Here is a 26,349-nt window from a genome sequence, read left to right on the forward strand (position 1 = left end):
CTTTTAGCACCAGGTTTTAATAAGACTATGCTTTTCGGAACTCTTTAAAATGCCCGGATCTCATTTTCTCCTCCATGCAGACCTCCATTAGCACACTTACGCACTTTCACACCGGCTTAATTTCAAAATTAAACACCTGTATTTGTCACCCACTACTGACGAAAGGTGTTTTTCAAAGGTGACAGCATTAACAACTGCGCTAATCACGGCTCGTCCGCAGTAACCTCGTCTCTCTGCAGGCTAGCATCCTGTTTTCCAGGCCAACATTCTCGACTTCAGCTGTTCTACAACTGCCTGGCGTTTAGAGCTGTGTGAACGCACCCCCACCTTATCGCACACGCACTGAGATGGTTCCTGTAAGTGAGAAAATTATCAGATTTATCTTGCGTCTCCATGGGCACTTTTTAAAGAACATTAAATTCAGCTAATTAAATAAAGGGTCATTGGGAACAATGAAAGTGAGGTTCGCAAACACAACAGACTGTGTTAAACAAGAATGCGATGGCGATTGTTAAGATCTCAAGGCCAGTCCACGGCTGTTGTAAATATTTAAAGGTATAGTACACCAAAACAATCTCTCTCATACCTTTGTGTTGTTTTGAACTTGTATGACTTGGACTTTGGTGAAACACAAAATAAGTTTTCTATACATCATCCACTTTCATTATACAGCACGTCTGAGTTATTCTGCTTCATAACAAAGACAAAACAAACCCATATGGGTTTGGAATGACCTGAACTATCCCTACAAAGGACTTATTAGACGTCTGAAAGTGTGAGCGAAAACATCGAGATGTACAAATTAACTTTCCAGGTGTGGGCGTATGCAGATCAGATTTGGCTGTAATTTGCGGTAAAACGCAAATATGTGTTTTGTTTTGTTTTGTTTTGTTTGTTTGTTTACTATTTGCCACTTCTTTTTTTGTGGAAGGAACGATAAAGGCAGAGAAGGAAGAAGAGGATTATCGCGTGTTTTGTGATGAGTGAATTAGTCCGTCTGTGAAGCGATTGCCACTGCCGCACCTGCTCTGCGTGGTTTTGTGATGCGTTCGAAGTGACTCGAACTGCTATAAAAGGTGCACATTTGGAAGACAAAGTGTGTCGCTGAGATTTAACGACAGCTGCGGTGCAGCAAAGCTTAAAATAACATGATGGTAAAATTTATGAAAAGTGTCGTCATTCTCCTGTGATTACAGTGTGAGAAAAGAAAGAATGTGCCCTCTTCCTGCAAATATATATATATTCTCTTGTGTTTCTCACTTGAAACAGTTCTTTATCTATTTTTATTTCTTTTTATGGGCTTTTTTACTTTTTTCTTTATACCTTGCAATGGTAATGTATTAAGAGATTGTGGGGGAAATAAGTTTGGAAATAACACAGGACAGAATCAAACCCTATTTTTTGCCATAAGCACAAATAAAAGCCCAATATCAACACTAAAATATATATCTCTGTTAAAGTAACATGTTTAGTTAGATGTCACTATTTTGTGAAAATGCTATGTGCTGAACTGTGTAATGAAGGCCGCAGCATAATAAAGTCAACTTTTAGGAAGCATCAGATGTTTTGAAATGTTTACGTGGCTTTAAGATGTTTTTTCGATAATAATATAATTACACACAGTACCGTACTGTTTTATCTATACCTTGTTAACACTATTTTACCTGCAAATGCATGCATTCAATGCATTAGCTGCGTGTGTGTGACACAACTACTGTCTGTCTTCAGGAGTACGTTTGGTAAGCTAGAAATTTGTTAAAAATCAATTAAATAATTTAAATGCATGTGGTATGTGGGATAAGTATGACATTTAATCATTTAACAAAGAAGTTTAAAAATGCCTGACTTGGCAACCCTGTTCACTAATGGAAATAAATAAATAAAACACTGTCTATGATAATTGGGCATAATCATTCCACTACATAAACAAACAAATTGCTTGACAAAGTAGTGCAGAGAGAACTTTCCCCACTGTTTACACATCAACAACGCAACAATGCCATATGTTGTGCACTAAAGCCTGCATGTCAATGCAGTTCACGCACCGAGTCATGCTAAAACTGTTTAATTTCAGTAGTCAAATGTCAAATGTGTCATATGTCCCGTACAGTACCGTTCTGTTCTGTCATGAAGTGCAAGCGTTACTAGCTAGAGGTTGATCTGTTCTCAGAGTTCCTCCCACTCCGGCATTAATCTGATCCTGGCGAAGGAATGTGGGATTTGGCAAGCGCATGGCCATAAATAAAGAGAGGCCTACACAAAAGAATGTGTTAATTACTAATTATACAGAAAAAGGCCCAGACCAAGCAAATGAGTGCTGGAAGGCAAATGGAGATGATTGCTCCCAACTGCAGTGTTGGTCCACTTATATACGATAGAAATGAAATGTTCTCGCACTCATTTAAAGTCTTGTGAACGTCTGTCAAGTGACCTGCTACCAGATCAGAGAGCAAGACAGTTGCCCCACTGAAGGGATGAGAAATTTTTCATTTTAAAGAAATACTTGACCCAAATATAGAAATTCTGTCATCATTTATTTACCCCCATATTATTTAAAATGTGAATGTGATACGTTCTTCTGTGGGACACAAAAGTAGAAATAGTGAGAATGTAGTTTTGGTGACCATGCAATGTTCTTACAAATATCATATTTTGTGTTCTTCAGAAGAAAATAAGTCACACAGGAATTACACGAGGGTGAGTAAATGATGAAGGAATTTTCATTTTTCGATGAACCATCCCTTTAGCTAAACGTCTCATAATATATCCGACATTGTCGTGGTATGGTTTTGGAAGTCAGCCTCACCTTCTGTAAGAAAGTGCCGGAAAATACAGTGAGGTGCAAAGCCGTGGTAAATTACTGTCACAATTCTAGGAGACTATTTGCAGATCAGCGGAAAGTGGCAGATGGCGCTTGCATCCAAACGTATTGTGACTGTTATTCAAAAGCAGGTTTTTTTCCTCGCGCTCTTTTTTCACGATATTAAAAAATAATGTGTTGTTTTCTTACTGTGTGGCCTATTAATAGGGAAAGAAGTGGGGGAGAATTAAACTTTAAGCAGCCCTTGACACCCGCTGAAATTTAGGGTGTCTATTAAAGATCCTGTTTAAAAAAGCGGAATGAAATAATAGATTTGCGGCTGGCATCTTGCCTGCCTGCAACTTCCTGGGCTCATCATTAGAGCTGGCATCTCCAGGTCTCAGGGAAACATCCGTGGCCCTCAGAGTAACGACGTCTTCTGCATCTGTCCTGGCTGCCTGTCTCTGGAGCCTGCACTCACTGATGTTAAAAGAAATCTTTATTGTCAGTCACATCTCACATTCACTTTGTTCACCTGTACTGACAATCCCGGCCTGTGTGTGTGCGTGAAAGAGCCACTGAAAGATTGTCTGTGTATGCGTGCACGCGCGTGCGAGAGAGAGAGAGGGAGTAAAGTCCCCGTGCGTGAGCGCGACTCTACCTCCCTCCTGTCCTTTTCGTCTTCCGACGTTGGCATCCCTGAGTTTCTAAATGCTTCCTCATTAGTTTAAATCTGTTTGAAATCTCCAAGTGAGAGACTGGTAATGAAGTGCAAGCAGTGGCCCTCTCTTAAGCCGTGACAGGTGGGAAGATGGCTCATGATGTTTGATTGGGGGGGAGGACGGATTGCGGGTTTTACCATCGGCGGAGGGTGCGGGGCCGGTTCTGAGCAGGGGGCTAACGGACTTCTGATTTCCAAAGCGTCGCGTTTCGGGCTCCCCAGCAGACGCGGTTTGACAGCGCCGCTTACGACACCTCTTCAAGTGAAACCGTACAGCGGTTTGGCGTGGGAGTGACAGTTTGTTTAATTATTTAGCTGGGCCAGATACAGTGTTTGCGTTGCCGTTCATTATGCGCTTGGTGTCTTTTAATGAGGTCAATTATATGGGGCCGACTTCCTATACAGGAAGTGTAGAGACCCTCTCGGTGCGGTGAGCCGGGGCGGGAAAGTGACAGGCAGTGTTTAGACCACATACGTTAACAAATTCGTTTGACTCTATTGTCCGGCAAACATGGAACATAAAGATGGATTTGTCAGGATGTGTAATGTGGCCGTATGTGACAGCTGATAAAAACTGAGGTGAATTTAAAAAAAAACATGAAATTAAATTGAGATTAAATCAGGGTGTGAGTCCTGACAAAATACTTTGGACTAACACGTTGTACCTAAAACCTATTAAGCTGTTAAAGTGCATTGATTTTTTTTCTTGATCTCATCTAATGCACAAAGAGAACCAAACAGTTTTCGTGCCTTCTTGGAAGCAAATACAGTACCTTTCAAAATTTGGGATCCGTTAGTCATATTTTTTTCCACATGTTAAAATGAGGAAATTTCTAAATAAATAAAAAATATTGTAGCATCTTCAGTGAAGTCACCATTTGCTTAGAATTGGAATTAGCCATCTATATGCTGGGCTCTTATTGGCTTTTTTCTTTAAGTTATACAAAATATGTTTTTAATTAATAAAACTCAATAAATAAAGTTACATTTAAATTATTGTTTTAAAATGATGAAACTGACATTTCAGACAATAAACCATATGTCTTCAGATCAAAAGATAAAAATTCCCCCAAGGGATCCTAAAATTTGAACGTTGGTGTAAATAGTAGTAAAAAGAGTAGACTACCTACAGCATTAACTGAATTTCTTTACCCAACATCTTTTTGTGTTTTCTCTTCCTAGCTATCATTTACCTGCTATAGAGAAGATTGCTTGAGCAAATCACTCTCCCGTGCCTGTTGGGCTACACACAAAATTTGTTAAACGCAATCCGCTTTTAGTCTCGTGACCTGGGAAGATAAACAGGGCCATGTGATGAGCGAGGTAAACAGAATGACAGAGAGATTTAATCTGGTAATCACGCACACAAATTCAAAGTTTCACATCTCCCTTATCTTGTGGGTTTTCCGGAGAGAGGGAGAGAAAGAAAGATAAGAGTTTATGCTCAGAAGGATTGATTATCTGCTAAATAAACAAATATGGAATCCATGTCTATTAAACTGAGTTTTTTTCCCATATTTATTTATTTGTTAGCTTTAAAAAATGAAGCTTGTGCAAGATAAATATCAAGTTTTCTTAATTACTCTATAAAATGACATATAAATTAACTTCAATATGTCAATTTATTAATATATAAATAAGAAAAGGTTTGTTATAAATTATAGAAATAAGTATTTGTTAACACGTGATATTATTATTATTATAGAACAGAAATGTGTTGCTGGCAGTCTTCATATTCATCACATCAATGCTGGAATCTTTTGGTAGCAGCTTCAATTATTTGCGCAAGGGTGAATAAATTCCCTTTCATTCTCTCTCTCTTTATTTCCAGATCTTCAAAAGTAAGTTGACCTTTAGCAGGGAGAGCAAGCTAATTTTTTGCTTCGATGGCCAAGAGTCAGAACATGTCGCTTAATTCAAATAGGAATGAACACAGGTATGCATGACACAAGCAGTGTGTATCTGTTAAAGGACTAGTAAAAAGAGACATGCGATAGAAAAGCTATGCTTTCATTTACAGAATATTTAACATCGTATGTGAGAAGATAATAATTCTTCAAATCTAAAATCTAACCTTAAATAGCCATTTCGGATGGAATGATTGTCAAATAATGAAATAACCTCTAACGCTTTAAAACCTTGACTCGTGAGATCCGTATACACAGAATCTTTTGTGGGATGTCTTTTTCATTATGAATATTTTGAACATCAAGATTGAACAGCTCGACAAGCTCAGGGGATTCTCTCTTAATTCCTTTGTTATTCTGATGCATTTACAGTAAAATCTGTAGGATTGTACTTCATTAGCACCTCCTACTTACTCTCACTCTCTAAACTATCTAGCGTTTCCTTTTCCTTTCAAATGCAGAATTTCCTTTAGTTCAGAAATGTCTTGGATCAAATGCTCTTCTCAGCATAAATTCTGTTCACCTGTAATTTTACAATGTCTACCCTGAAATAACTAGGCTTTAGTTTGCAATACAATACAGTAACTGTTGTAATTTGGTATTATCCACCACTGTCAATAACATTTAAATAAAAAATGACAAAAAGCTTCTCTTCCCCTCGCGGTCTAGGGGTCAATGATTTTAAAATGATATAAAAACAGAAGAATGAGGGAGAACACGCTTCATTCCTCTCTCAGAGTGAGAACACAAGCTTTTAAGGAGAAATTAGAGCAGTTTTATTTTCCATATACAGTATCAAACTTTAACAGAAGTAAGGGAACAAATCTTCAAGAGAGAGCAGAGCCTAAAACAACGAAAAAAATGAAAATGGATCCAGTTTATGAATGTTTTACGTCTATACAGCATACAGCAGTTAGTTACACGGTATAACGTGATTTATTTCTGAAAAAGAACACAATAATCTATACTCTTGGAAAGAATATGATGTTTTAAACCCGCTCGGCTAATTGTGGCACACCCCATCCTTTCCTGCTCATATTTAGGTAAAGGTAAAAGTGGGGTGTGTTGGGGAAGGGGGGTGAAAAACCTCATTCTGCACATCCCCTCTGCTCAGATAATGCATCGCACTTCAACTCCGTCTCATCTTATGCAAAGTGACTTACAAGAGGAGCCTGGCGCCGAGAAGCATCAGCTCTCCGTCGCTCGAGAGAGGGAAGCGATATTAAAAAGAGTCCCCTGACGGATGCCACAATAGCAGTGCCTTTCATTATCGCCCCGCCGCCTGTGTCAAGGCACCATGTACCGTTCATTGTGCATGCATAGTAAATGACTATTTACCTGCTATTGCCTTTGATAAGTCAGTCCCCTCTCCGCCGGCCCTAGTGCCTCCCGGCTCCACTCCCTCCGCCGGACCCCCAGGCCGCCCGCTTTCCGTTCCTCCGAGCGCCCCCTCCTCTGCCCACAATCACATTATCATGAGCTTCCCTACTGCCTCCTCTGCTAGAATTTGTAAGATTACATTTTCCACAGGTGCTGTTCTCTGGGGCATATCAAGGAACTTTCTTTGATTGTTTCCTACTTTTTTTACCTCCTGTTTCTTTTATCTGTTTCCCTCTCCGAGTCGTCCCGCCTCTCGCGCTTTCTCTGTTCCTCACTCGTGTTCTCCGGCCGTCTTCAGCTGTCGGCGTCCCTGCTGGGGTTTTGTGTTGCGGTCGCTCTGTTTGTGGAGTCCCTTGTTTTCAAGTGACATACCCGGGATAGATATGCAATATTAAAGAGGGCCTTTATGAATTTTTGACATCTAATTAGTTGCTTCCCGGTTAACATATCACAGCTCACGGGGGCAGGGCCTTTTGCCAGGGCCTGTGAAGATGCAAATAAAAAACCCTGTCATCTCTAGCATGTTCTTCTATGATATTAGCAGTAATCGTGGCTCTAAGGTTAATTAATGGCCATCAGATTCCAATATTTTCACAGGGGGTTGAGTTAATGAAATCCCAATTATATATATATATATATATTTGTATCATTCCTATTATTATTTTTATCACTATTGCATTTAGAAGATGCAAAGGAATTTCCAGTGCATTCTAGTAAATTTGTCAGAGTTGCAGGAACAAACAGGGGTGTAGTGATATGTGACATTGTAATATTTATGGATGGCACAATTCAATGTACTTTAACACCAATGCAAACAGATTTTTAAATGTTTTTATTTCATTACAAATTGAAATTGCAAATTACAAAAATGAAAATTACAAAAAAAATCTCACCCTATTGTCATTTCAAATCTGTATGACTTTCTTTCTTCTGCAGAACACAAAAGAGGATATTTTGAACGGCAGTACGCATTGACTTGCATTGGTTTTGTGTTCATACAATGGAAGTGAATGGGTACCGCCTTTGTTCGGTTACCAACATTCTTCAAAATATCTTCTTTTGTGTTCCGCAGAAAAAAGAAAGTCATACGAGTTTGAGATGACAAGAGGGTGAGTAAATGATGACAGAATTTTCATTTTTTGGGTGAACTCTTCCTTTAAAAGTAGATTATTCAAGATCCCTTGGCTTTTTGAACAGAAGGGAAAACACACATTTGTTGAGTGAAGGAAGCATTTGGCAGTTAGGTGCTCGTCTGTGTTGTCTCTCTGGCTGACAGGGTAAGTAAACTTCAGTTTTAGAAGAGCTCTCCAAAGACCACCACCATCGCCAGCACTGACGGCTTCCATAGCATAATGATCAATTAACTGATTATTCCGGTGAGGGGCTTGATTCAATAATCAGCGCGGCTATTAATCACTTTTTATCTACTAATCAGCAGCTCCTTATTCATTATGCGCTACAGATCAGGAAAGCAGCACCAGACCGGGCCGTGGTTTCAATCACGGCATCTTCCTTTAGATCCTGTGGTAGGTAACACGTCGCGATCGGACGATTATACCTCTCACATCCGTCTGAACTCACGCCATGATGAATTGCAGGTGCCGAGCGGCAAGCCAGGACAGCAAGAAAATGAAAACTGAAGTGAATTGGCAAGAGGCGTATACTGTAAAACCTAAAATGGAAAATGACATAACTGCAAAAAAACAACTAATAAAATTAAACAATTTTACTCTTAAAATGAAATCATAGCTGTCGTCCAAAAGTAATTACTGGTTGAAACAAAAAGACGTGTTTAGAAAGGGTCACAAATGTAAAAGTGTATTTCCAAGCACAGAAATCTATAAAGTAAATGGCTCGTTCTGAAGAAGACGGCTCTATGATAACACATTATGTAGTAAATTTCAATCCATTCCTCCCTCCCAAGTGTGCACATCGTTCCCCGAGCCCGCCTCTTGCGGCATAAATGCCTTTTCTGTTATTTTTCATTTAGCGTCAATTGACCTGACAGAATGGTTAGCAATTAAGTGATTTTTGTAATGGTCTTGGGTAATTTTCTTAAGCTTGTCAGCTGTATTTTATGAAGTCACCCTCAGCCCTGCTCTCTCGCTGGTGCATAATAGCTTATAATTTCAAAATCTTTATCTTCTGTTTCATTCTCAATAAATTGAAATTACAGGAAGTTGTTGAGAACGCTTAAATTTCCCCCTTTTTGTTCAATTCTGTCTATTTCGTAATTGACAGTAAAGGGAATCTTTTTGCTCGGGCAACCATAACATAATCACGGCTAATATGTAAACTCTGTCACATGATAAGTGAAGGAGCCAGTGCGCTCCGGCGTAAATACAGAATTTTTTCCGCATAGCTAATTGGGCGTGTGGTGTGTCAGAGCCTATCGTACAAAAATCACTTTATATAGTTCACATTAGCAACGACGAGCCGAGAAACATAAACACATTATGTTCCAAAGAAGTCCGATAACATTGAGTTATGATCATTTTTATCCGCAGAAAGGTTTCAAGTTTTTTTCTGTTGCCAAGATTTAAGGCCACGTCGCACGGATGGTCTCTGCTTTCTCGTCATTAGAATTGTTGTGAATTTCTTGCATAAAATACTTCAGCTGTCATCTGCATGCCACCACTTTGTCAAGTAATGTTTTTCAGCTAATCATCTCTGCTTGTAATAACTCCAGCCTAACATCTGCTGTCCTCCACAACACTTCACTCATTTTTCCCTCATTCCATTGCACACCATTCGTTCCTAACACAATCTACATGTATTAGTTGATAATGACTTAGCGCTTAAAAGCAAATAGATGTCGAGGGACCGCCAAGACAGACGTTTGTACTCTGACTCCCGAAGATGAATTGAAGCCTGGAAGAGCAGAAGAAACGCTTATCAATCATATTTAAAGTTTATATATGTGTATTTTGAAAAAACGGTGACAGGATCTCTGATGGCACGTGGAAAGGAGCGGTTGGAAAGTTTGAGAAACCCATTAACCCTCGTAAAAACAATCATTGTAATTTTAAAATGACCTTGTTTGTCTTTAAGGACTAAATCAAACCATGTTAGCATATATGATTGAAGCTGTATCCCTTACAGCAGGGGTTCTCAACCTTTTTGACTCCAAGGCCCCCTTTGTTTTTTATTATTTTTTAATTCCCCCCCTTCCACTCACAAAACCTCAAAATTTCTACCCAATAGAATAATTTAGAACTTGTTAACTGGAAAAACTTTTATGAACTCTAAAAGTGGCCAAAAAATAAGAAGTATAATGTTTTTATGTGCTAATTTGTCTAATTTTAAAATATTGGTCACCTTGAGGCCCCCTTGGAAGTCACCTGGGGGCCCCCCTGTTGAGAACCACTGCTGTACCATTGACAGCAAGGTAGTAGAAGTTTGCTTATTATTAGTAACTGTTTCTGTTTGGGGACATGTTGGCCCCACATTGTAGTAAAACGTGGAAAAGTGAACCAAAAAAATCTGTTGAAACATGTCAATCAGTTTCAAGGGAGCCTGTTGAAAGTTGGCCTGATAACTTGTGATATGTTTTTGGGTTATAAAAATTGCCTTAGTCTTTTAAACGGATAACTCACCCTCTTTTCATTTTAAACCTGTAGGACTTTTATTCTTCTGAAAAACACAAAAGAAGATATTTTTAGTGTGAGTAAATGATGAACGAATCTTCATTTTGGTGTGAACTGTTCCTTTAAATAACACATCACCAGGGTTTACGGGGGTAAAAATGTGTCCTTTCTTGGACATAATTCACCCTCTGTATGATCATTTCCCTTTATTTTCCCCATATTGGGAAAAAGCCCCCTACTTGCGTTTTAATGGGTTTCCTTGCTGTGCTTAACATGGTTTGAAATGGCATCTCATAATAACCATATGCCTATTAAAGACATGATTGAGACAGTGGCTAATGAGCAGAGTATACGGCCACTGTTGGAGATACAATCTTATTTCTCTATAATTCTGATGAGAATTCGGCTGTATTTCTAATTGGAAGAAATTAAATCCACAAATTTTAAGCGTTATGACTTGTGGAAAAAAAACAGAGGGAAGGAAAATTCATTTCACAGTTCTTTTTAAAAGTACGTGGCCACCCTCAATTAACTTGTAAATTGCGTCATATGTAAAGTCATATTTTTCCTTTTAATAAAAACAATTACATTCCAACATTCCTATTTTTGCAAAATGTCCAAATGTATAAAACAAAGAATGATACTCTTAACATGTGAAAATCTCAGACTTGACTGTAAAATACAAAAGAAGGATTTATCACTTGCATTATTCAAATCCAGATGCCTTAAATGTGCAATATCACAACCAGAAAGCTGTATGTTTATAGCGTTCTGCCTTATATACACCACCATGTGTGATTTTAGACCTTCGCCGGTGTTTCCTGAGAGATCAGAGACAGTAAAGACAAAGAGATTTAGCCACACTTAAATTGCAATTGCAGTTCCCCCATCGACACTTCTTTGCCCAGACACCTTTTTCATACACGAGTGAACCATTCATATTCCATCTGTTCCAGCTCTCACTCTTTGGGGAGGCTGTCAGTCTCGAGAAATCATGTGACACGGAAGAGATGGGAGAAAGATGGGGGGGTTCACTGTTATGCCGCTCATGGCCGCCTGACTCCTGGGACCCTACCAAGCATTGAAAGAACATTTACCTCTCCTGTATTTATAAGGAAAGAGAGAGAGGCGGATGGAGGGCGCCCGTGTTGCCGCTCCAGCATGACCGAGAGCCGGGAGAGTGGAGACACATCTGTCACAGGATTAACTTTCCACTCTCTGGGACCTGGGTGTCGGGAGCGGCCCGTGCTGCACACACACTTTCGTAACATCAGATAGAATACAAAAGCTGCCTATTGTTGCCTGATGAACACCTGTCAGAAGCTCTCAGACTACAGCATCTACAGATCCGGTCATCTAGTCATTACTGGAAACACCAATCTGTTTGAGTTTTCTTTGTAGCTTTGTATATTTCTTTCATTTTATTTTCATTTACAATCTTAAAGGAAAGGTGCTACAGAAGGTTCTTCACAGCAATGCCATAGAAGAACCCTTTCTTTCTTTTTTTAATCGTTTAAAACATAAAGAGAAAACTAAGATTCTTTGTTTAGCGCAAAATGTTTTTTCTATGGCATCATGAAGCACTTTCTTTAAGGTTGTATTTATATTTTTGAACTTTTTCATTCACATTATAAAAGAGGGAACGCTATTAAAAAGTACAGTATGTAATCTAATTAACAAAGTCTTAGTTTACACAGGTGTCACATTTTTAGTTTTAGAGTTTCAACATAATGCTATTCATTAGCAATGAAATTCAAAGCGCAATGATCCTATAGCTGCAGGTTACAATTTGAATTTGCTTAAAACTTTAATGCCGCAGTTAAACTTAGTGGGCTAACAGTTCACAGGGCGTGCAGGAAATGATAGGGAAACTGGATTAACACATGTGACCTTATTTCTTCACAGCTACAGTATCTATTGGCTTCATATAGCCACAGAAAAAATTAAGAGACCATTTCAAATTATGTTCAGTTTGACTATTTATACACAGCAAAATTGCCAGTGTTAAAAAAGGTGAAATTAACACTCACAGTGTATATATAATCCACACTCTCATAGTGTGTATTATATATACACTGTGAGAGTTAATTTGACATTTTTTAACATGGCGATTTTGCTGTGTAGGTATGTGTTTAGGTAAAATGTTCATTTTTGTTTTATTCTGTGAACTACTAACAATATTTCTCCTAAATTTCAAAGATTTTTTTTTTATTTGCATTTATTTCCAGAAAATGAAAACTGTAGAAACATGGCAAAATAACAGAAAAGACGCTCTGTATTTTTTGCAGACCTCAAATACCTCAAAGCAAACAAGTTCATATTCACTTTTAAGCAATACAACAGTAATTTCTGTACATGTATTTAGGAAAGGTTAAAAAAATGTATGTGATGACCTCGGTTTTATCACAATTTTCTTGTCTCTTGTCACGCTGTCAGTCTTTCACATTGCTGTTGGATGACTTTGTCACTCCTGAGGTTTGATTCTGTTAGAATTCAACAGACACTGGACTGGAATCGCCACAATACATTTAGAAATGTCGTATTTTTTTCTGCGGCCGTATTATGTTTATATGTATAGTTTAATGTGTACAGTATGTACGCATAAAATAATTTCTAATTGTTTTGAGACAGCCATGAAAATAGCTGCGCTCCCAAGCAGTGGGCGAAATCTCTGGTGTCATTATGGTCATTTCTCAGTGTCTCAAATCACTTAATAGAAGCCACCACAGGTGGAGTTTGTCCATAAGGCTGGACCTAGGGGATTTGTTTAGGTCTTTCTCACAGGGCCACAATATCCCTGGTCTTGATCGCTGACCCTTGAGCCCTGTTTACAATATGGAGGTGATTAAGACGGTCTAAACTAAAGTAGCCCAGGAAGTCCCGGCGGAGAGTCCCAAAGCGGCGTTTCACGTCGCCTGATGGTATTGTTTTTGTTTTGGATGTGCCCTGACGCCACCCCCCCGCCCCACGCCCGCACACACCCTCTCTCTCTCACTCCGGCCTGCAGGGCATTAAGATGCCCATGAATTAATGAAGAACACAGAGGTAATTAAACGAGGTGGTGACAGCCTCCTCTGAGCTTTCAGAGGGCCAGAAGGTCCTCTTGGGCCCCTCCCTGCCTGCAGGTTGCTACGTGCACCGTAGGCTTGATTGGCCTGCTGGGCAACGGGGCAGATTGCAGCGAGGCCTCACCTGCGGCACAGGAACCCCTCCCAGGGCCCTCCCCAGGCTGCTGGGTCACGCGGCCCGGTCTAAACACCCCCTGTGGGCCAAAGAGAAGAAAACAACAAGAGAAGGATGCAGAGAGCAACAGGGCCACTTCCCCAGATTATTGCACCATGCTGGCCTGTTTACCCTGAGCTGTGATGGACAGCTAGCAGGCAGCAATTGCCCTTTTGTAAGACTTACCTCTCTCAGACCGCGACTGCTTAACGCATGCTCTGCAGGTCCCAGAATGCCGTAACGGTGAGCTGTAATGGACCTTCCTTTCAATAACAAGCTTTTTGAACTCTTACAACAAAGCGTAGGCACCGTCAATTCGAGCCACTTACGAGAATTTCTTCACTCGATGTTGCGAGCGTAAGAATCATATGACCGTGTTTTAAAATGAGAAGGAAGCGATGTACCAGCGCAAATAAAATGTTCATGATTTGTGGCATTCGCATCACGCACATCTTGCTGTTATGTCGTACAACACAGCTAAAACAAATGTGTTATGTTAAAATGTAGCGATGACAACACGTTTGCAAAGTTTTAAAAGTGATAACGGGAAAAATATTTGAAATGTTGCACACTTCTTCCCAATTCGGCCCGAGGCTTGCTCTCGCCGGTCCCGTGGGTAAAAGGATGTAAAAGGCGTCCATCTAACACCATGTAGGGGATTAGAAAGGAGAAGATGTTGGGTGATCCATTGACTCTGGGCTCCCGAGACCGACCTGTCTTTTGTTTATTTGTTCTCCGACTGCAGTCTGGATAATCATCTGTATAAACGCTCAGTTCCCACTTGTGCCGGGAATGCTCTCCCGTCCACGCACCGCCCCTGAGGAAGATCTCCCGGGGAGATGGAACATGTGCACAATCAGGAGGCAGGTACAGCCTTTGTCAAGCAGTGCTGGGGGAATTGTGCAGCATGGAGGTTGTTTGCCTGACACAGAGGTCCTCATCATTGCCTCTTTCCATCTGCCAACGCTTTGCGTCTCTGCGTCCCTTTGTGCCGCCTCACAAAATATTTGGCCGCTGTTGCCATCAGCCTCGGTGAGCCTGTAAACAAAGCGTGGCGTTCAAAAATGAGAAAAAAAGTCCAGCTGAAGGATAAGAATTTGATTTGTAAGTAGAAGAGCAAGTGTCCATTTGTGCCATTTATTTACATACTGTGGATGTGTCCATGAGTGTACGTTTCTGTAAATTGTATATGGAAAAGTGCAGTTATCAAACTTAATATGAAATTTTATGTAGTTTATTTTATAAATATTGTAGATGATCATTGTTGTTTAAAATTTATTTTTTATTATTTATACTTTATTTACTCTAGTTATATATTTATAATTTTTGTATATTTTGCCTACTTTTTTCTACTTTATATTTTTATAATATTTTATTTATAAAAACATTTGGCCAAATCAATGTCAGAATTTTTATTTTATACTTTTCCTAATAATCCTTTAGGTGAGTGTATATACACATATATATACATATATATACACATATATATATACATATATATACACATATATATATATATACATATATATGTATATACGAAGAGTTTGTTTCCAAAATTAGACATTTTTTCAAAAATCATGTTAATATTGTGTTTTATTGTGTTAGTTAGCTGTATTTTTTGTTATTATGGCTTAAATCAATGCAAACCAACGGCAGTTTGATTGATATTAATTGGAATGCACAATAAAAAACATGAATTTTGATACATTTTAAAATCTTATCTCATTTTGGAAATAAACTCTTCATATATATATATTGTGAGTTTATCTCATAGTGTGACAACTTGCCCCGCCTTTGGCCATTGTAACTGTGTGTTCTGTGTACTTGCCTACACAGAATTAGAAAATAAAAAATTTACCCTGAGAAAGTCACTAAAGAAAAAAAGTTTGTCAAGACCAGGCTGTCTTTCATAACTTTAAAAACATCTTTGTCAATTTTAAAGGATTCTATTTTCGATAAACATTATTGAAGTAAGGTGTTTTAGTCTAGAAAGGATAAGAAAGGAAATTACTTAAATATTTCTCAGCTCCAGAAATCTGCAATATCGCTCATCTTCCGGACAATTGACTTGGTCTGGACATGGAGTACAGAAATGTTCTGATTATTCGGAGAACAGGTGCGGCAGGGCCCACTCCTGGGACCCTCAGACAGCCACTGGCCCTTCTTTAGGGACTGCATTTGTGTATGTGCGTATGGATAGGGGCTGGGGATGAGGAGCGCGAGAGCTCAGCTCATTAGAAAGCTTTTGCTTCTGCTAACTCACTTGCCCCATGGGAAACAGCTAATCACCACAAAGGGACCTAAAGTCAGTTAAAGCAGGATGTCAGATGCTTATTTACAGACCTTTTTCTCTCTATTTCCCTCTCACTCCGTGCTCTTTCCCTCCATTTTTGATTTAGTCACATCACTTGTGGAAATTAGTACAACCACTTCACTGAAGGCAGTACATTCATGTTGATATATCTGGTTGAAGTATAGCGTTCTACAGTTTTGGCCTGCAATTTAAAATGTGCAAAATGTTGATTAATTTATTACTAATATTACATTAGTAATTGAATAACAAGTAGTTTGATATTTTAAGAATATAATGTCTAGTAAATTATTCTGGTTAATCTTAGTCTGGTTGCTGGGTCTCTTTGGCTCCTCTAATGTTGTTCATTCTGTGGTCATTGGTATGTGTAGTGACCACAGGAACGCTCATTTGACAGTTTTGGGGTTTGAGGTTTGAGCTCCAATAGTGGTCAACAGGCTGCGGTCGACACAATTAGTACACTACAATGATCCGATGTGCGCTGTCTAATGTAATGTTACAAAAGAATTGAACGGTTGATGATGATGGTTGACCCTTAATAGTAAGTCTTAATAGTGAGCTTAAACCTATCAAGTTATTTAAAGCTAAATAACTAAAGCTCTGCATTGTTTTTTTAATCTGTCATTTTATTTACTCCATTATGACAAATATATCATTGGATTGTGACGTGGCCGTATCATTGTTTTCCTGTCAACCTTAACTCGTGTCCATGAGTGAGCCGTCATCATTTTCATATCCAATTAAAAGTTAAAGAACTCCATGAAACTTCCACTTTTGTGTATCCAACCAAAACGACCAAATGTAAGTTATTAACTGATATCAATTCAACCTTGCTTATTTCCCAATAGGAGGTAAACGTGCGTTTTAATCTAAAATGTATCTTGGCTCTGTTACAAACCTGTTGCCAGGTTTGTTTCCTCAGTACCTAAACAACAGCATTCCTCTAACCGAGGGTCTTGTTTCCAGAGACACTCATATAAAATGTTTGAATTCAGAGGCCCAGTAGAAATCGAACCAGCTTCAATGAGACCACCGTCATGTTTATAATTATTGTTTACTGTAGCCCTCATATTAGTTTCAACTCCATTTCTTGCATTTATAATGTACTCGGTCAAACGCTTGCTTGTGTTCACAAAGGTGAAGAGATCACATATAGGAGTGGATATCGGTCTCCACCAAACAGCGAGTCCCTTTATCAATTTGCTAAACACACACAGGGTAATCCCGAGAGGCCTCCTGTGGATGCAGATATAAATTTAAGAGGATAATTAGACCCACGCGAGGGGGCACTCCACAGGACAGGAAAGGCGGATGGCAGGCAGCGGTCAGAGAGGAGATCTCCCTCTCCCACAAATGCCCGACTGGTGCTGGCAAAGCCGCTGCCACCCCTGGAGCCGCGCAGGTGCTGACTGATTTATATCTGTTCATAAATGTTTAACCTTTTTTTTCATCCAAAGAAAAGGGCATCTTATCTGTCTCCCCAGTTCTGTTAATTGAGTATATGATTAGAGCCTGCTGTTTGACTCGACAAGTCCCCTCTTTTGTTGCTAACAGGAAGGCCAAAGGGCACAACTGGGGGAGAGTCACTATCTCCGTAGGTCTCCTCCTCTGAAGAGGAGATATAAATCCCTCTGCTCCTTTCTGTACCTATATGCATGTAGAGATATGAGCTTTCATTAAGTGAATGCTGTATTATAGAAAACATATTTACATTTTTTAAATAGGAGCACGAATGGTCCTTTTAAGGTCAGGACCTTAGGTCAGGTTACTCCTTTTCTTTGGGCGTGCATCAGTGCTGTCATACTAACTTTTTCCCTCGTACAACTACATTGATTTGAGATATTTTAGAGGACATGCTCAGTAACACTATTAACAGTCATCGAATCACTTATCACCATTGCTCACATGTAACTTAAAGTACCTGTTCGTACTCAAAACAATGAGGCCTTGTTACAAAGTTGTGAAAAATCTTTGACAATGTTGATTTTACACATTGTCTGTTATGTTCTCACTTTAACATGGACACGGACATTTTTGACAGTTTTATCACTGTACCGTAATTCATGTGAATTAATACAGTATGTGACAGCGGTCATACCATCTGTAAATCACTCAGCGTCTTCCAATTTAGCGTTTTTCTTGCAATCTGTTCTCATTAAACCTCCACTCCCTTAATATTTAGACACATCTATTACCTTTTTCATCAACGTCATGTTCTGCTTGTAATGTTATTAGAAGCGAACAAGTCACAACATAAAGCCTGTTTACACCTGGTCATCGCTAAATAGCACGTTGTAGTAGGTGAAATTAATTTTAACATACAGTACGAGTCAAAAGTCTGAAAAATTACCTTTATAGACAAAAATACAGTATATATATTTTTTAAATGGATAACTTAGACCAAATAATAAAGATGAAGCAGCCAATAAGAGCCCTGAATAGATTGGGATCTTCATCACAACTAGAAAATAAAGTGTTTTCAAACTTTTGACTGGTACTGTATATCACTTTTTTTGCGTAAACCTCAGTAGAGGCACAATTCTTGTTAAATCAAATTTTTTTCACTTTCAAACACTTACCGTGTTTTACACCCAATGGGTACTAAGTGCATTCAGAATGACAAATTACAATATAACACCCTAAAGAGTATCAGCTTAGTGTCTTGTTTTTAGTTCATGTATTGTCGCACTTCTCATGAATCTAATGTATCTGTTCTCAATAGTTGGGTACCTCCAGTCTGGTAATCCAGATGATGTCATTATTGAGGATGTGTAAGTCAGTGGTCAGCTGTTGATTGTGTCTCAGGTCTTAATAGTGTCTTCCCGGGTGGCAGCTGACTTTCAGAGAACAGAAGAGGGCTTAGGAAAAAATCAATAACGCATGATTTATTGATCACTAAAAATGCTCCTCATTAGCCCCCCGAGTGGCCCTCTGCATTTGACAAAATGTCACCACTGTTCTAAAACTGTCCTGCATTTCTGTCATGCTTTCAGGATCCCAGAGAGGCCACCCGGAGCAGGAGAAAACAAGCCAACTTCAAATTTCTCTAAGTGTGTTCAAGTGTTCTGCTAAAAAAGCTTTGGAAGTGTATTGTTTATGCTAGGGATGCACCGATACCAGTAACGGTATCGGGCCCGATTCTAAGCTCATGTACTCACATAATATAATTCATTTTTTCAGGATGTGTTTAAGGTGGAGTTGTTTGTAATTATGAAGCTATTCTATTTCTATTAGTCTCACTGTGTTGTGAAAAGGTACAGGCAAAAAAAAATATCGGTACTCGTGCTTGGTCTTTAAAAAATGGAACCGGTGCATCCCTAGTTTATGCATTTGGAAAACAATTATGCAAAAGAGCTAGAAATAATTTTTTGTCAGTACATGCAATCGGTGGGAATCGAACTCATGAACTTGCTATTGCTAGAACCGTGCTTTTTCACTTTTATTAGTTAATGTATTTATGTATTTTATATTTATATACACAGGGCTTCCTCATCTCAGCTTTTTAAGAGCACCTACTAATTGTTAAAAGGCCTTGCGAAGCTTAGCTCTGAGACGTATTTATCCACGACTCTTTATCATCTTCAAAGATCGGTCCTCTACACATGTCTCCACGCTCATCCCCCAAAAACTACATTTGATGGACAGGAAAGTGTCCGACAGCCAATCGTAACAGCCGTGCAGATGTGAAATGCCAAAACGTTTCTCGCTGAAGCCCCTTTAGCTTTCAGGCAGTAGCCAACGTTCCTTTCTGGTAGACAGACCGTGAGAGGAAAAGTTTATTGAAGGATGGAAAGAGAACTGAGAATGGGGCTTAGAAAGATCAAATGTCCTTTTAATTAATTCAAGAAAGGGCAATAAAACCGTTTTAATTAACTCAAGGGTCAGGCTCTGTACCCTAATTTCTCTTCTATTAGACGACCATCTTTAGTCCGTATGTTCCCACAACGCATATAAACCTAGAGGCATTATAAGTGCAATCACATTTTACTCTGCTTCTATTTACCCTTAGAACATGAGACCACTATAAAATGTTGTAAAAGCATTCATAATAAATGCTAATTATTCGGAAAAAAAAGATATAAAACAAAATACATTTGGATAAGAACCTGCCATTAAATACTAATATAAGCATGTGATTAAATATGATAATATTCAATGGCTTTTCAGCAAAATGTGTATAAATACAGTAGTGGACAAAAGTGATGTCTGGAGGACATATTTGTATAATATTTGTTTTTAATGCCATCTCAGATTAGATTAAAATATAAGGTGGACAATACACTCCAATTTTTAAAGGTCCAGTGTATGAAATTTAGTGACATCTAGCGGTGAAGTTGCAAATTGCAACAATGGCTCACTCCGACCCCCCCTTTCGAAACACTACGTTGGCTGACACAGAACTAAGATGTCGTCACGTTTTCACTTCTTTGCGGTAGGAGATAACGTATTTACAAAATGCACTCTGTAGGGCAGTTTGTCCGTTTAGGGCTACTGTAGAAACAACATGGTGAATTCCATGCATGGGGACCCGCAGTGTATGTTGATCGAAATAGCTCATTCTAAGGTAAAAAAACATAACGCTTCATTATATAAGGTTTTTATACACCTCTGAACACATAGTTATGTATATTATATTAAATTGCATTTCTGTCAATATTTTTAAGGTTTATTGGACAACATTATTGGACAAAAGGCAAATTAAAACATATCAGGGAATGGTTTATTTGTATTATTAATATTTTATTGTCTTGCTTTAGACTACAGCAGACACTTTTATCTTCATCCTTTGCATAAATACCGAAGATGTAAATTTGAAACTTTAGTCATGACTTTTGGCCTCACTTCATATACATTGATTATATCATTGATAAATCAAATAAAATGAATAAATAAAATGCATAAATTAACTACAAGAAAAAATGTGTGAGTAATGGACAATTATCACTTTTGGCTCAGAACCTGAATAGTTTTATACAGCCTTTGTGACATCATCACTGTGTTACAACTAGCCTCAGTCTCGCCTGTGAAGCAGTGCTTGACGAAAGATGAGAAAAAGCTCAAAATCCCTGTGTTCCCGCTGTCCTGCAGTGAGACTGATCCCTCATGTGCTGGACCTCAGAGTCCCAGACTGCAGTGCTCCATCAGCCCGGTCAACATGACACATGAAGGTGCCCCTACTCGCAACGGGACCCTCGCAAGGGTTTTTACAACCACAGATCCAACGTCGCACGTCGGCTGATGGTCAGTATGAAGTGATTAAACGTTTCCCGGTGTCATTCACATAAGTCATTATGGCTCTTATGCCAGCGCTGACTGGCTTGCTATTACCCATAATTCTCTCTCACTATATTGTAAGTAGTGTTGGTTTAGCTTTTGGCCTTTGAGAAATGTATCTGAGCACACGTGTCTGCCATTCTTCCTTGAAAAAAGTTCTTAATTAGAAAAAAGTCCATTGCCAAGTGGGAAGGAAAGAAAGAAAGGCACTGAATGGGAGAAAAAAAATCATGTTCCTACTCTCCTTGACTGGCTTTTTGTGCTTTGGAGCGGCTTAATTGCGACACATTTATGCAGAGAAAGGGAGAGAGTTTGTTTTGTCTGTTTTGATGGCGGTCGTTTCATTGCAACAGATGCTGAAAGACAGATTTGTTCAATTTAAAATCAAAAGGTACAAGACTGTTCTCAAGCTGTGGCTTTTATTCACTATTTTTTTCCTTTTTAAATCATCACACGTATACAGTATGTGTGTACTGTAAGTGTGTGAGGGAGGTGGACTATAGGATGTTTCACACATGCCTAATCGCATGAATTCAACCTTTATACTGTTGTATTTATTGTCATTTAAATTGTCGTACTATTTACTTTAGAATGGGATCTGATAATGGACTTTTTCCAATTAAACTTTGTACACCATTACACTTTGCATTCAAATGTTTTTTGTTTTTTTTATGAATTGCTGTGATTTTCATACCTGTGGTAAAAGTGCTTTTAAATCTCGATCAGCTCACACAGAACTACATATCTAATTTTCACGAGGGCCAGAAATGAGCAGCTGACACAGGTCTCTCACACAGACAGCCACAGATAATAGCTCCCGTATTATTTTGACTAACCGGTGCTTAATTAAAGCTGCGTGGCTTCTGTTTTCTGCGCCATAGTCGAACCCTCGGCTCAAGCTTATTCAAATGGCAGTCCCTGAGGGACAAATCCAAACTTGGGTGAGATGGCAAGCTGTTCAACATCACTACGGCAACACCTGGTATTACAGGTTCCGTCTGTCAGTCAACCTGGCCCAACGGGGGGTGAGCGGACCACAAAAACATTTGTACCTACAAAATTCCTGATTAGCATACCTGTGGGAATAATGGACAGAGGGAAGAAGAGGGCAGAGGGAAAATGAACGAGGTTAAACAAACATTTGCTGTATTTTTTTCAGCAGTACATGACTGCAGGAAATTCACCCACGCTGCCACCCCTGAGGTCTCTGAAACGCACTCCCCCTAAGGGCAGGAATCATTGGTGCACGTATGTAGAACACTGCGTTTTGAAATGCACGTTAACAAGCCTTATGCGGCCTGCTATTCAGATCATGGTTGGGAGCGGATGCTTTCCGAGCTGTCAGTTAGTTTGAATGAGCCCCCTTACCTGACATTGTACGGTTACACATGACTGGTCCTCATAACCACAAAATCAAAACAAAACACTCATCAAGTCGTCTAATTCTGAAGTTAGCACGTTCAGATGAAAAGCAGCCCGTCCTGACTTCCATTTCCATCTGACAGAAATGAGCATTTCTTTTCTATTCAAATTTTCTGTTTTTCTATTTCTTGCTAATTATGTTTGTACAAACGTGAAAAATGTATTTAAAGATCTCAAAGTTCAAGAAATGTCACCAAAAAATGTTTCGCTGCTTAAAAAGGATCTGATATAGTGGCAGCACAGTGCTCCCATAGGGGCGAGGGTTCGATTCTGGGTAGCTTATCGTATCTGAAAAACATGCAAGTCAAGTCAAGTTTATACCTAGGACTTTTGTAAAATTTTATTAAAAAATAAAAATAATGAAAAAATAATAAGAAAGAAAAAGGCTCATCATAAATAGTACTAAAAAAACAGCAATATTTGTTTCCCAGCAATAACTAAAAAAACTAACCCAAAGCTATAAACAGTCAGAAAAACTATATCGACTAAATAAGTAAATACATGATTTAAATCTCCACCCTCCTTTAAACATCCCTGCCTGTGTTTTCGGAGGAGAGGCGAGGACCGCCCTGCGCTCCTGAGAGACAGGAAGCTCGCTGAGAGCGGCACGCTTCACTACAGAAACACCTGCTTTTGTTAGCTCACTACGCCACTTACCCTCACCCTCGAGGACGTGCCATGGGGAGGGAGGGGACTGAGGAGACACAAAGCAAACAATGTCTCAGAGCTCCATGTCATCTGGAAGAGAATACAGATCCACAACTGCCTCAGAAATGCAGAAGGTAGTGAGCTTAACTGAAAGCAGACTTGTGTGCGAAGTGTCGCTTGATGCTGGTTTTCTTTATTTTTGCAGAATTTTGACCACATTTTCTTTCTTTCTCATTGCCTCTTTTAAGACGTGACCAGCATTAAGGATACACACATAAAATTAAACTTATTATGTGCACCAGGCAGTTTTCATCTCTGTTGTCCATTATGTGAGTGGATGCTCGCTCAGTAAATATGTTCCTGATTAACAAGTTTATCTGGAAATATATTTTATGTTGTTGGGAGAGAGGCTCAGCGTAATGTGAAGTGGTTTAGGCTGTGGCGTTCATTCATATTTTACCCACTGGGGGACTGTGTGTTATAAATCCCATAAGAGTCGACTCCCTTCCATTTTCTTTCATTTTAAGGTGGCATATGTACATTAGGCAAAACAAGATCAGTTGTATCACAGATATTTCACCAGCATTTTTTAAAAATTATTTGTATATTTCTTTGTTCTGTTGAACATAAATGAAGATATTTTGAAGAATGTAGGATAGCAAACAGTTCTGGGGCACTTTTTACTACCATTGTAATTTTTCCTACTATGGTAGTCAATGGTAGCCAAGAACTGTTTAGTGACAAGCATTCTAACAAATATCTTTCTACGTGTTCATAAGAACAAAGTAATTTATGCAGATTTGGAACAACTCGAGGGTGAGTAAATGATGACAGAATTAATATTTTGGGGGAACTGTCCTTTTAAGAAGCTGCTCACTAAAGGCTTAAATATTTGAAAGTAGTATTTGTCACACAAATATTAAATATAGGCCTACCTACATGTACATTTATTAATGTAGATAAACGTTTGCATTAATAAGTACTTCTTGCATATTAAATTGAGCAGACACATGCCTATCCATTTTTTGCTGCTAAAAAGGCAACAAGTGTCCACCATAAGAACTCCTTTAATATGGTTTTAAAGCCATCAGGATGCACTTTGCTGGCTAACTGGCTATTTGTTTGGTCACTGCATAATTCTCATACACTTCCAAACCTTTCACTGGTACTGTGCATAAAGAAGCAGGATGTGATTTTTAAAGAGAAATGTCGTTCTTTTCTTTTCTGCGAGCCTTATCTTTGTAGAATCAATTCATTATATGAAGGCTGTTTGAAAAGGCTTCATTATTGCATCATCATTGAGGAAAGGGGTGTGCTGACAATTGCATTAATTACTTTATCTAAATCATTTTCAATTAACCTACACGCCACCTTACAAATAGAGTCTTGCCGGGCCACCCTGAATAACGCCGTCTCATACAGACAGACAGATCTGAAAAAGAAAAGACAAAAATTTTGAGTATGGGAATTTCAGGAAGACCTAGATAAGACTGACACTTGGACTCTTTGATGACTACAAATATGATTAATTTATTATTCATTTTAATGTTACACTGATTTATATGTTTTGGCCATGGGGGCTCTTTTATCGATTCGATTTTATGTGAAAAGCACGTTTTTTTAATTGTCGGATGTGGGTGGAACATTTTTGGTGTGTCGAGAAGCAGAGAGAGAGAGAGAGAGTTTTATATATTACCATCTGCTTCTGTGGAGATGTGCACCAATATCATATTTGTAGCAGGTTCAAAATTCTTTCTCCAATAACTGCATGTTTTAAAACATCCATTTGGCTTGACTTTGTAACTATTACAATGAGAGAATTATTGATCAGTCGAAGTGAGAATGAAGTGTGAATTTCATGCTTTTAATTCATCTGGCTTCAGTGAGGTCATTGAAGCTGTTGGTTATTTCTGAGAAACACAGACTGGAACTTTAAAAGTTAATTATAAGGTTGGCAGGAGAACTGAGAGCTTTGCAGCTTAATGATAAATAAAATACAGCTGTAGTGAACACTGTGTCTAGACTGTCAGAGAGAGAAGGGTGCAACTGAACATTAGCGGAAAAGTGACCTAGCCGAGCAAGAATTTGCAAAAAAGAGAAGATTACGATTAGATGGAATAGAAAATCACATGTGTTTGTGTAGTACAATTTATTAAAAAAAAACGTAATAACCAAATTTACAGCCCATAACATTGTTTTATATATATTTTTATATTATATAATGATTATTGTATTAATTACATTTATTGTAGCATAATATATTATTGTATTATTTATAGCATCATTTAACTTTGTCTAAAAGTTTGAACAAATTAATTTGCTTTGTGTTGTTTTACTGTATAATGCTGTTTATAATGGCGTGATCTTTTTCTCTTTCCATTAATATCAATAAACACTTTACACAAAAAAACTGCCAAGTTAGTCGCAAGATCTGTGTTTGTGCATTTGCATGTGCGTCCGACCATCCCTTCATTAACCGTGAAGTAAAAACCTACACCTATTTTATGTAAATATATAAAGCAAATGATTGGACGGGAGGGGGAGTAATTTATTTATTTATCTCCGGCCTCATGGTCTCTCGTGGAAAAAAACAGCCCCGCTCTCTTCTCTTTTTGATGTGTTTGCCTTCACGGCTTCTGAGCGCTCTCTAATTCCATCTGGCCACAACAGAGGCGGTGGAATGGCACGAAAAAGCATTTCCATATGTGCAAATTAGGAGGCTGCCGCCCCAAAACTGCAGCGCCATTCCTCTGAAGTAGATAGCACGGAGGAGAGCTGCCAAGTCCTCTATAATGGCAATCAAGGGGAGACTTCTTATTGGCCTGTGGGTACCTCGGGCTACACTGGGTCAATTTTCGTACTGTTTTTTTCAGGTGTTTTATAATATGGCACAGAATTAAAAATGGCACTGAATAAATCATTAAATATTATGCAACATAAAAGCGTTTAAAAAATGTTATGATGCTTTGGTTGTACAGTCTGGCACAAAAAGCATCAAGTCTTTTTTTAACACCGATCAGTGAGTATCAAACAATTTAGTGCCTTGTGTATTCAAATTAGCCTAAACAGTAACTATT

At 38.7% G+C, this 26,349-nt stretch overlaps 2 long non-coding RNA genes across 3 annotated transcripts in view; one reads left to right on the forward strand and one right to left on the reverse strand.

The window, feature by feature from the left end:
• LOC130559954 (uncharacterized) overlaps positions 1-7,113 on the reverse strand; it is an 86,383-nt gene extending 79,270 nt beyond the window's left edge. For both annotated transcript variants that reach the window (XR_008963639.1, XR_008963637.1), the window contains exons 1-2: positions 7,017-7,113; positions 6,767-6,883 (exon numbers count right to left, since the gene is read on the reverse strand). This is a non-coding gene — a long non-coding RNA (uncharacterized LOC130559954). The remainder of the gene's footprint in view (positions 1-6,766; positions 6,884-7,016) is intronic.
• The window catches only part of LOC130559955 (uncharacterized), a 115,690-nt gene that overhangs the window by 69,883 nt on the left and 19,458 nt on the right, over positions 1-26,349 (forward strand). The window lies entirely within an intron of this gene.

The sequence above is a fragment of the Triplophysa rosa genome, linkage group LG10, assembly GCF_024868665.1.
Source record: "Triplophysa rosa linkage group LG10, Trosa_1v2, whole genome shotgun sequence".
Lineage (NCBI taxonomy): Eukaryota > Metazoa > Chordata > Actinopteri > Cypriniformes > Nemacheilidae > Triplophysa > Triplophysa rosa.